The sequence below is a fragment of the Artemia franciscana genome, unplaced genomic scaffold (assembly GCF_032884065.1).
Source record: "Artemia franciscana unplaced genomic scaffold, ASM3288406v1 PGA_scaffold_365, whole genome shotgun sequence".
Taxonomy (NCBI): Eukaryota; Metazoa; Arthropoda; class Branchiopoda; order Anostraca; family Artemiidae; genus Artemia; species Artemia franciscana.
In genome coordinates, this window is record NW_027062674.1 from 24,496 (window position 1) to 37,064 (window position 12,569).

A 12,569-nucleotide genomic window follows, 5' to 3' on the forward strand; every position below is an offset into this window, starting at 1 on the left:
AATAGTAGGCTGTACTACTAGAATATTTTAAATAGAGGATATCTTGTCTTCTGTGTCTATCTTATTGTCCATCGGTGAATCCCGAAAGAAGGTGATTTAGATTGGTTAAGGATGGCTGTTATATTATTGGTGAAGGGAGGTATAGGTGATTCTGTGTTTCCAGAAAGGCTTAGCTATTAAAGTGAAACATAATTCCCTAGAATATTCAGGCTAGTTTTTTTAATTATATCCGTAATTTTTATTAGAATGGATAATAATGTTGCAGAACGACACTACTCTTTTCCAGTTGTTTTCATTTTTTCTTTCTTGTTATCAGGTATTGGTAGCTCAAAGTGGTAAGGGATGCAAACTCAAAATTTTTCTGCACAAGGGAACCATGAAACGGGGCAGATTCTAGTGAGAGATTCTATTATTTCTTGTAGTTTTTAAAGGAAAAAACATTTTTTTCCTCATGGTGTTTATGATGCCAAAACAAGTCAATCCTAGCTATAAAAGCAAAATTTTTCCGAACAATTATATGTTGTACTCTAGCAGAACATTCAATTTATCTCTCTGAGAACAAAATTCCTTTCTCTTCTGAATTTCTTGAAAATAATTCTGGAAAAGTCAATCACGAATTACGAAGTCCGATTTCTTTGGGTTGAGTTCTGAGATTTTTGATTTGGAGCCCTTTTTGTATTTTAATCGAGTAATATTGTGAAAAATATACAAGACGACATTAACTTTTTATATACAAAATTACTTATTTCACTTATAATAAAACCGAAGCAAGTGTTTGCAAAACCACTTTTTTGATTGCATATGAAACATTTTAAAATCAGGGATCTAATATTGCTAGGGGACAGGGGGCAACTTCCCCTCCCAGACCTCAGTTCGCCTCCCCCCTCCCGACCCCAGTTTGCCCCCATCCCGGCTAAAATTTAGTTTCTCCAAAAATCTTGTCAAAACTAAGATAAGCCTGCATAATTGAAGCATCCACAGAAACGGGTCTGTTTTCTTTAGTTTTACTATATGGCTCATTTTTAAATTTTTGCTGTCATTTTCACTTGATTTGAAAAAATTGCCTCCGACTTTGCCCTCCCCCCCCCCCCCCCCCCCCTAGGATTTTGATGAAATTACGCCACTGTTTAAAATACATGCAACAAAGCAATATAACTTGTAGAAAAAAATACTATTCTTTATTCATTTTGCCTTGACGTTAGGGTGGGTATGAACACCTTTGATTTTTTGCTAAAGCTAGTCCATGAAAATATCCAGAATATGCCTATCATTAGGAAAATTACCTTTTAATTACTAATTTTTTTTTTATACTATCCAAAGAGTATGGGCAACTTATAAAAGTGGAAACTGGCACTAATGTCAGAGAAAAAATAAACGCCATCTGGCGTTTGGCGACACTTGACATTTTTCAAGCTTCCCAATCGGTCTTTTTTTTAGGGCCTGAGATCAGACACTTATTGCTACGTTATTTTTGCCAATTACATTAATTATTCTTATTATAACTCTGGAAAAAATGCCAAATGCCACCAGACGCTAGATCGTGTTGATAGTTTTTTTTTCTGACAAAGCATTACTTCCCACTCATAAGCTACTCATACTCTTTGATATTACTCTGAATATTTTAATGCTTAAAATCTCCCAGAATGTCATATTTCCCAAAGATATTATTACCTTGTAAGAGAAGAAATTAGCAAAGAAATCCCTAGTGCTGTATCGATGTTATTATGCTTGATCAGTAATAAACTTATTACCAACAAACAAAATAAGATACATTTTGAAAATCATCATAATTTTTCTAATTAGTGTTTTTGTACCATATGAAAGTGTGGGCAGTTCCCCTCTAATGTAGGCAACATATATCTATTTTAATTTAAGTTCATCCTGTGGTAGCACAGCAGATTTATCTCTACTTAAAAATAAGGGGCAGGCAGAGCCGCTCCTAGGGTTGGTGGCGCCCGGAGAAAAAAATTACAGCGTCCCACTACCGACTCAAATATTAGCAAAGAAAACGAATTAAAGTATAGTGTTTGATCAAAGTGGGGAACCCCTGCCTCGGTGCTCCCCTACCTCTTTTATGGCTCTGGGGCCAGGGGTCTGATTTCAGCTGCTGCAAGGATGGGCGACAGGCTCTTTGTATATCCTTGTAAAAAAAAATATATCCGGTAAAAGAAACGTCAACAAACCCTGATACCCTATGTATCCAACTGCTCTGGAGGATCCTTATACTTAAGTTAAGTTTAATGTAAGACGACCATTTCTGGTACTATATTATTTAGCCTTTTAATCATCGGTTATTGGTAGATAATTGTCAGTAATCATCGTTTTTTTTTTTTTTTTATTTAGGTGAGTATTTCGGGGAAATTAAAAATCCACTGTCAGTATTGTTTAAGTAGAATGACCTTGAATAAATTATCCCTGTTTCTGAAAAGATTAAAAAACTAGTTCTTTTTAACTAAAATTAAGGGGCAACATTAAAATTTAAAACAAACAGAAATTATTTCATATGTGGGAGGGCTGTCCTCTTCTCGACTCCTCGCTCTTTACGCTCAAGTTTGACGTATTGTCTCAGTTCTTTAAGGACGAGTGCTGAAGCACAAGAGCCATTGAATTGGAATAAGAAGTCTTTTTTAACCATAAAAAAATTAGCTTGACGAGCCTGAGTTTAAGGAGGGGACAGCCCCTTTCATATATGAAATAATAACCGTTTGCTTTAAGTTTTAGTGTCACTCCTTACATTCAGTTAAAAAGTAAGTTGTTTGTTTTTTTTATTTAATCCTGCAATAAACTAGTATTAGAAGCAAAAAAAAAGAAGGACAGGAGAGGAGAGGACAAAATCACAAGGATGCTTCTCAACACAATTAAAGATACTGTATGTTTAACGAGAAGGGTGGTTATAATGATTTTTTTTTTTTTTAAATTGTGTATTATAGGAGGTGGTGCGAAAAAGGGGCTGGTGACTTTCTTTCAAGTGAAACTATTTTTGCTAGTTACAACCATTGAATTTATGTTTTACTCTTAGTGTTTTGTTTCTGTTAACAAAAAAAAAGACAGACAAAATGTTTTATTGAGACAGTGAAAAACAAAAACAAAATATTTTTATATCAGTATAATGAAAGTCCGAATATTTTAGCTTCATATTCGGAACTCTCCATTAACGGAAAAAAGAAACAATTAAAAACTTAGCTTAAACTAACATATAAAGGTGAAAAGAAACTGAACAAAAAAAACCCACAAAAGCCACAATAAAACAAAATAAAAGCCGATAGGAAGCTCATATAAAGGCCAATATAGTATAATGTATGGTCAAAAACATTCTACCTGGCTGTGCGTTGTGAATTTTTAATTAAAGTACTGTATTGGATTTTATTTAGATGTGTTTTCTTTCTTTTTGCATTACGTTTTCGTGTAGCCTCTGTCTTTGTTTTGTCCATTATTTTCTCAGCTTTTTTCATTTTTTTCTAGTTTTTTCTTGCTTTTTTTCATATTTATAAAGACTTCCAGATGTGAAGCCGAATTCAATCAATCAATCAATTTATTCAGTCAATAAATTCACAACAAAAAACACTTAAACATAGTCTCCCCTGCAATGGCCAGAAAAAAAACAGGGGAGAAACAAAAATGAAACAAATACATAAAAGGCATTTTGAACATAACAGATTCACATCTTTAAGAAACTCGAAACAAGAGAAAAAGTTAAAAAAAAAAAAAAAAACAATCATCCACCTCAAAAACCCAAAAAATCACAAACTAGGCAGGAGACAACCAGATAAATTAAAGTTATTTCATATTTGAAACCAAGCCACGAGAGATACTGCACTCAAGTTAAACAGCCCTCATAACAAAAATTTGTAACCTGGCCCAGAGTCGTCCATCCCATTAATAAAAAAAAAAGGAAAAAGGTAAATGAATAAAAAAAAAATTAATAAACGAAAGTCATCCAGACATTAAAAAAAGTTCTTAAGATTCTTTTGAAGCTGCCAAACAATTGAAATTCTGACTCAGGTAGACTGACTCAAACTGAGCTGACTCAGGTAGGATATTCCAAGTTTGAAATCAGACCTCACCCATGGATTAAATAGGATATTGATATTTCTTGAAGATGATGCATAGACCAACCAGTGACGAAAGAGGGCGTAGTTCGTAGGGCTGTGGGAACATCCCCATGGAATCGAAGAAAAGTGAAAGACGTACGCGAAAGAATGTAGAGTGACTGTAAAACAAGTAATGGGTTAGTTGGATTAATTGTAGAGCAATTAATTGTATTTTGTATTTCCACATTAATTGAATTTCTAAGATAAGTTTGTTTGCTTTACCATATAACTTTGACAGTGGTTTCAAAAAAAAAGAAAAAGTTGCCATGCATATAATTATTTGTCTTGGATGTGATTATTCGGGCTTGAGGATTGAATGAATGGAATGAGTAAACAGGGCCGCTGAGAAGAAGATGATAAACATCAGTCATGTGATAAACACGTGTCTGGGGTGAGAACTGGTATGAGTTGTTGTTTTCTTTCTTATTCTTCTTTTTTCATAGCTTAGCATGTTATTTTTTTCCAATATCTATAAAAGTAGGTCATATAAACTGTCTAATATTTCCTATATAGGCGGAATGCGAAAAACTAGCACTTTTCTTAAAATACTCGCCAATGCTAGCATTGGTGAAAAAGTTTTTTTTTCACTGTTGTACAGAAATATTTTCCCTGCTTTTAATTTTTATATCGTTTTAAATGTGATAGAAAGGCAGTGTAGTCCTTGAAATTTTTTACGGTAAATGTCTCATTACGTTTACAAAACGATCATTATTTCAAATGTAAGTAAAGTAATCGGATTTACGACGCTTCTTAACTACTAAGTTTGTGTTGCTACAGCAGTGTGTTGCTACAGCAATGCTCGATCTCTGTGTCTCGTATCACCAAGCTAAGGTAAAACCAACCGCACCACTACAGTACCATTACTCGAAAACTATTCCAGGGAAATGTAATTTAAAAGTTTGAAGAAAAAGCTCTTTTACAAAAAGTGTTATTTTCCTCCAACTGTTGAATTTTCTTTAGTTTTTTCTCTATTTTTTTGTCCTGTGGGAGCTGACCTTTATTTTTGAATTTCCACTAGCATGGATAACTTATAAGTAGGAAAACTGGTGCTCGTGTCGAGGAAAAACTTTCAATGTCATCTAGCATATGGTAACACTTCGAATTTTTTCAAGCTCTGCAATCATTATTCTGTCAGGAGCTAAGATCAGATATCTATTACTACCAAAATTAACACTAATCAAATTAATTATTATTATTACTACACTGAAAAATACCAAGCATCACTAGACGCTAGATGGGGTCAATAGTTTTTTCCGATGCTACCGCCAGTTGACACTCTTATAAATCACACATACTTTTTGACTCAATTGTCATTCATTTTATCTTTAATCTACGCATATCCTAGGTTCTATCTAAGTTTATTTTTGGGTTACCACTGTTATGATTTCGCTTTTTATTTAAGCAACATGTTTATGAATTTTATTTTGCGAATTAACCGTGTCAATGTTTGGTTTGATACATCAATTTAGCTTATAGATGGTATATTTAATCGTCTACTTGTTTTTCTCTATTTTCTGTTTCTTTTTCTAATTTATTTTGTTTGTCTCGGTAGGCTAAAGTTGATTTTTATGGTTAAATACTCATTCATTCAATAAATTCATTCATTATAGTCATGTGAACCATATTTCTGATAAAGCCCAAACGTCAAAAGTTTACTTCTTTGACAATAAGATGTGTGTTAATTTGTCAGCCAAAACTTTGAGGTACTTAAACAGATTCAGTGTTAAATGCCCATGACCATCTTTCTTTAAAATTCAAAACTCCATAAGTGAAATTCTCAACACCCTTAAGAGACTATGCCCTGACTCCACCAATTGACTGGAGCTACGAAACGCAACAAAAATTAGAGGATAAATGACCAAAACAAAGATTACGGGTAGCTTATAAGAGTGGAAAGTGGCAATGGTGTTAACAAAACAAATTACCAGCGTCATCTAGCATTTGGCAGTACTTGGCATTTTGTTCAGTGTGATAGTGAGAATAGTGAATCCAATTAGTATAATTGGTAAAATTAAGGTAGTAATAAGTGTCTGATCTCACTACCTGACAGAAAAACAGTAAAAAAACATGAAGAAATGCCACGTCTTGCCAAAAGCTAGATGGTGTTGATAGTTTTGTAGACGCTAGTGCTAGTTTTCATTCCTATAAATTACCCGTGCTCTTTGGAACAGAATAAATGTGACTACGGAGGGTATAACGCTAGTGATTGACTGTAGTCAAGTTTAACATTGAACTTGATTGAAATATTACTGGTGCTTCGGCAATCTATTCCTAGATTGCCAAAGACCGTCCTTGTGGGCCAACCATCTAGAATGAAACTAAAAGCAGGCTGTCCCTCGAATGGGGTTGAAGGATGTTGTAAGGAAAGATACAAGGGAAATGAAAACTACTTGAGAGAGTCTAAAATGATAGGCTTTGGATAGCTTGGAATGGAGGACGAGTGTTCGTAGCTGTATTGGCCTCAGGCGGCTAGTAGTAGTCCAATCGTACTCTTACTGTGCAATTTTTAAAGATTTTCAATCATCATAGATTAGATGACAGTTCGAAACCTTGAACTTGGGAAGGTCTAAAAGCATAGGCTTTGAATCGCTTGGAATGGAGGACGAGCGTTCGTAGCTGAAAATGGAGAAGGATTTAATTTGTGTTCCAGGTGAGGAATAAAGGTTGGATTGAAACGGTAGGATGATAAATCTTTCTTTTAAGTTTATATTTTTTCTAGTTTTACTCAATCTTGGAAAAAAAATTTTAAGGCGAAAAACAGTAAGTTTTGAGAACTGGGCAAAATGGACAATATAGGGGGGCCATCAAGGCCAACCCCTCAACACCAACCCTTATTTTGGGTTCAGCAATTGCCTACTGGTGAATGGACTTTTTGTAGCCCAGAACATTACCAAACCCAGCCAATGCAAATATGGCATGATCCCACAAATGGATCCAATCAGTTTCCATTTGCTGGCTCCCCTCAATCAGTGACATACCAAACAATCACAAGCCCAGGTCAGAGTCAAGCCATAAGATACTATAATCAAACAGATACAAATCAATGGATAAACACAAACAAAGAGAATAAGACAGTAAAAGTGAAAAATAAAAGAGAAACAATCAAGGAACATATCCAGCTGTCAGTACAGAATAGATTTGAAGCTTTAAGTGATGAAGTAGCAAATGAGAGTGACAATTAAAGCTATATGGTCGAAGCAGTTTCCTGCAGGGAGGCAGAAGGTATGCCGAGCATCAGTAATGATATTAACAATGAAAGAAGAAGAGAAGAAAATCCTAGAATTTTGACCCCAACAGTGACAAACACCCTTGCAATCCCTAAGGGACATGAAAAAGTTAACCTGGAAAACAAAGCAAAAAACAGAAAACCTTTCCCAATGACTGTAATTACCAATGCAAGCATAGAATATAACTGCAGTGTAAATATAATCCTCACAGAACACAACAAGCAGTTCCCTGACCACAGCACAATTATCAAAAACTTGAAGAATACATCAAAGGAAAACAAGTTTGAATATGACTTGGTAAAGAACAATGAACTATTAATAGTACATTCTCAAAATGAAGATTCCAAAGAATTATTGTTGAAGACTACAAAACTAGGTAGCTTAAGTGTAATGGTTGAACTAAGAAAAAAGTTAGTCCGTGGTGTCATTAAAGGTGTGAATTTAGAAATGAAAGAAGCTGATATAAAGGAATGTTTGGACACAGAATTAAAAATTCACCAAATAAAAAGACTAAAACTTTTTAACAAAGAAACAAGAAAAACAGAAGACAGCAAAGCCGTGTTAATCACTTTTGTAAGTGACACCTTGCCTTCCCATATTTGGTTTGCAGGAACACCTAAAGAAGTTGCTCAATATAACAGGCCAATCATTCAGTGCCACAATTGCCAATAATTTGGCCATATCAAAACAGTGTGCAGATCACCAAAACCATCTTGCCTTAGATGTGGAAAATCTCACCAATCTAAAGACTGTCCATTAAAAACTGAGCCAGTAGAAACAAGGAATACAAAATATCACTGTGTAAACTGCAATGGTAACCATACAACTACATCCGCTACTTGCCCACAAAGAAGACAAAACAAGATTATTACAAAAATCGCAGAAACCCAAAATATAGGCATAAAAAGAGCTGAATCAGCATACAAATCTTATGCGCAAGTTGCAAACAAACAACTTTCAAAAACTAGTCAATTTTATCTAAACAAAGAAGAATTTCCTCCAATATCAAGAGACCAAGAATTAGAAATTCAAAGTGATGTACAAAAAGTGGTGAAAAAGATAATAATAGAAATTGCAAGAAATCCAAGAATATTTGACACAACCTCAATTCCAGTTGAAGAAAAAATCAATAGCTTATGCAAAGTTATTGAACAAATCACAAATATTAAAATAAGCCCAAGAGAAATCAATGAACCAGAATTAGACAGAGCATTCAAAGTTAGAAACGAAAGCACACTCAACCAACTGATATGTTAGTTGTCTCATGGAACTCTCAATCACTGACAGGCACGAAAACAGATATGTTAAAAAAATTTGCAGTCGATTATAAAGTAGATATAATATGCCTACAAGAAACATGGCTAGTCCCATATAAAAAATTTAAACTCACAGGATTTAATGTCACAATACAGGATAGAATACAAGGCAGTGGAGGAGGCACTCTAATAGCCATAAGTAAAAAGTACCATTTCAAGCCTTTAAATATAGAAATCTCTCAAGATAAAAATTACCAAATGATAGAAGCAGTAGGATGCACAGTATATCTGAAAAATCGTCAAAAACTCAACATCATAAATATTTACAACCCAAAAGGGGAAAATAAGAAAATTGGCAAGTTTATTGAGGAAATAGTGAAAACAATTCCGTCCTGTGAAAGAATATAATCCTTGGAGACCTAAATGCACACAATAATATTTGGTGTGATTGTGGTATCTCAAATAGTGCTGGAAATTCAGTGGAAGTTTTTCTACAAGACAACTTAGATGCATGTCTAATCACACCTAAAAATCTGAAAACACGTCACTGCAAAAGAACAAACACATACACTACAATAGATCTATCAATTACACCAGCTAATATAGCTTCTAAATGGACAATTTGGTCAGCAAGTGAAATCACTTTGTTGAGTGACCACCTACCAGTAATGCATGAAATAAGAGATCAACCCACGAAGTGTGAAAATGATAGCTGCAGAAAACAAACAAACATCAAACAAGTGAATTGGGACAAATACCAAGAAATCTTAGAATTGCAAAATCTTGAAAATACCTTTGTAAGCTCAAACAATATTGAAGAAACAATTGAAACATTTCAAAACAGTTTGATACAAGCAGCAGAGTCGACTATAACAAATAAAACAGAAACGCACACGAAACACAAACACACCCCCTGGTGGAACAATATTTGCAAAGAGGCAAAGAAGCAAATGACAAAAGCAAAAAGACACTATGAAGCAATGTTCACGTTTGAGAATTATCTACACTTACAGAAAACCACGGCCATATTCAAAAAAACAGTAAAGGAAGAAAAATATAAAAGCTGGAAGCAATACCTGGAAAAACTTGATTTTAGACAACCCTCAACAAAGATCTTTAAGTTTATTAAGAAAATGAATGGCTTTTATAATGAACAACCCCAAGTAAACATGCCAATTCAATCAGATGGAAAAGAAATTATAGATAATCAGGAAACAGCCAATGAAGGGGCAAGATATCTCAAATCAGTTATAGACAAAGAAGAAATAAACCAGTCAGCTGTAAGAAAAACCCTCTGGAAAATAAAAAGAGCTAGAGACACATCTACTGACGCACCCTACAATCAACCTTTTACTATAAATGAGTTAGAAACTACAATTAAAAACCTACCACTAACAGCACCAGGCAATGACCAAATATATCCTCATTATTTTAAAAAACTTCCTTCAAAATGGATAAAAATGCTTCTTCAAATAATTAACAATTGCTGGGAATCAGGGGAATTCCCAAAAATATGGAAAAAGGGAGTAGCAATCATGTTACCCAAGCTCCATAAAGATCCAACAAAATTAGAAAATCAGAAGTATATAACCTTATTACCTGTAATGGGGAAGCTTTATGAACGATTAATAAAGAATAGAATAAACTGGATTGTGGAAACCAACCAATTTCTACCTCCATTCCAATGTGGTTTTCGCAAAGGTTTAAGTACCACTGACAATCTTGCATTGCTCCAACGAGATGCCCTATATTCCCATCAGAACCACAAGATCATGATAACCGTCTTCATGGACATTAAGTCAGCATTTGACGTTATATCCCACAGACAGATTTTGGATGGACTGATTAGCTTGGGAATAAAGGGTCCTCTAATATCAGTCTGTCATGAATATCTAAGAGAAAGAACTGTTCAAGTTAAATCAGGAAATTGCCTTTCCCATATTCATGTAAAATCACAAAGAGGAGTCCCAAAGGGCTCAGCACTGGGTCCAGATTTCTATAATATAAGTCAATATAATAGCCCACTGAATGATGATGAAATAAAGGCCTCAGTATTTGCTGCTGGCTAACAGGGCACAAAGGAACAGAAATAATGACCAAACTACAACAAATGATCAATCAGCTGACATTTTGGGCTTAGGATCTAGACTTAGAATTTTCAATCACAAAGACAAAAATGATGGTCTTCACAAATAGACATATAACTAATATAACAAACTGGAAGTTGTCCAAAATAGCGCATTAAGAATAGCCTTTGGGGCAAGAAGTACAACGCCCATCTCCTTCTTATTAATTGAAAGTGGAATAGTTGACCTGCAAACCAGAAGAGAACAACAGATGCTGAAGTACCTGGAAAAGATATGGCTAGCCCCATCATCCCACCCATGCAAAGCTCTAATTATTAAAAGAGGACTTACCCATACATTTAACAAAAAACGAAAGCGGAATAAAGAATGGATGATAGAAAAAGCAGAGAGTTTATTGAAAACACAGGATATAATCTTCAATTTTAGTGAGATGTTACACCTGCAAGACCTACCACTAATACCCCCATGGACAAGTAGAAGCATCAAATATCTAACAAACGAATTTGAAAAAGAGATCCACTTAACTACATCAAATTCAACCATTTAATGGTTACAGAGTATAAAGAACACTTAAAAGTATACACAGACGGATAAAAAAATAATGAGGGTGTAGGAACTGCTTTTGTCATACCAATATTGAATAAGACAGAGCTATTCAAGCTGAATCCATCACAGTCCATATTTGAGGCTGAACTTGTCGCTATTATGAAAGCAGGCAGTTACTTAATGTCAATTTCTTCAGAAAAAAACAAGATACTAATTTGTCCTGACTCAAAAAGTGTAATAGAAGCATTACAATCACCAAAACAAACCTCAAGAGAGATAACAACTACTCAGTTAGTAATGGATGAACTGGCAACATCCACAAACACATCAGTAACCATTATATGGGTACCTGGACACAAAAACATAAGAGGGAATGAAGAAGCTGATATCGCTGCTAAAAAAGCGATAGTGGCAGGGTTACCAATAAATGGAACAACACCAAAAATAATTGGTACAATCGAAAATATGATCAAAAAAATTAAAATAGAAAGGCTAAGTGAATGGAGAGACAAAAATGGAACATGGTGGGCAAACAACAAAACAAATATTCAGTTTGAAAGAGGTCTATATGAAAAGCTTAACAGAGAAGAAAGCAGTATCATGTTTCGGCTAAGATCCACCCATGCTGGGACCCAAGCATATAAAGCCAAGTTCTTGGGTGAAAGTGAAAACTGTGTTAAGTGTGGCAAGATTGAAACTATCCATCACATATTAATTGAATGCCAAAGTTACAGAACAGAAAGAAAAGAAATAATAGAATTTTTAAACAATATAAAAAAACCACTCAGTGCAACTGTGTTACTAGGCGACATAGAAGATAAGCTGGCAGTCAAGGCAGTCAAGCTCATGACAAAATTTTTGAAGAAGACCGGAAGAGCAACAGCAGTATAAGTAAATCAACCCAAAGAAAGAAGTCCTAAGGTCATCAGACAAGAGAGGACGGTTAATCAATCATCATCATCATCAGCGTTCGTAGCTGTGTTGACTTCAGGCGGCTAGTAATTACAGTCGTAGTCCAATCATATGTAATTTTTAATGATTATCAGTCGTCATAAATTAGATGGCAGTTTGGAACCTTGAAATTATGCAGGCCATTTGAAATTCCAACACAATGACTTGGTAAACTTTACCCAGCCTACATGAAGAGGCTGAACAGGCTGATCTAGGATCCCATAACCTGGTATTTTTTACTGCACTTAGTAATTTTGGTAAAATTCTAGTTGAGTGACTTCTTGCTATCTCAGAAAGGGGTTAGGTTAGAAAAACGAAACTTTCAGGGTTAGGTCTACAGGCTAAATTATATCCCGGGAAGGTGTTTTAAAGTACCCACCTCCACTCCTTCTCCCTCTAGAGAACCTGAAA

General features: G+C 34.7%; 1 long non-coding RNA gene across 1 annotated transcript in view; it reads left to right on the forward strand.

The window, feature by feature from the left end:
• Positions 1 to 12,034, forward strand: part of LOC136041758 (uncharacterized) — a 30,384-nt gene extending 18,350 nt beyond the window's left edge. The window contains exon 3 of the long non-coding RNA XR_010621100.1: positions 12,025 to 12,034. This is a non-coding gene — a long non-coding RNA (uncharacterized LOC136041758). The remainder of the gene's footprint in view (positions 1 to 12,024) is intronic.
• Positions 12,035 to 12,569: the final 535 nt, after the last annotated feature.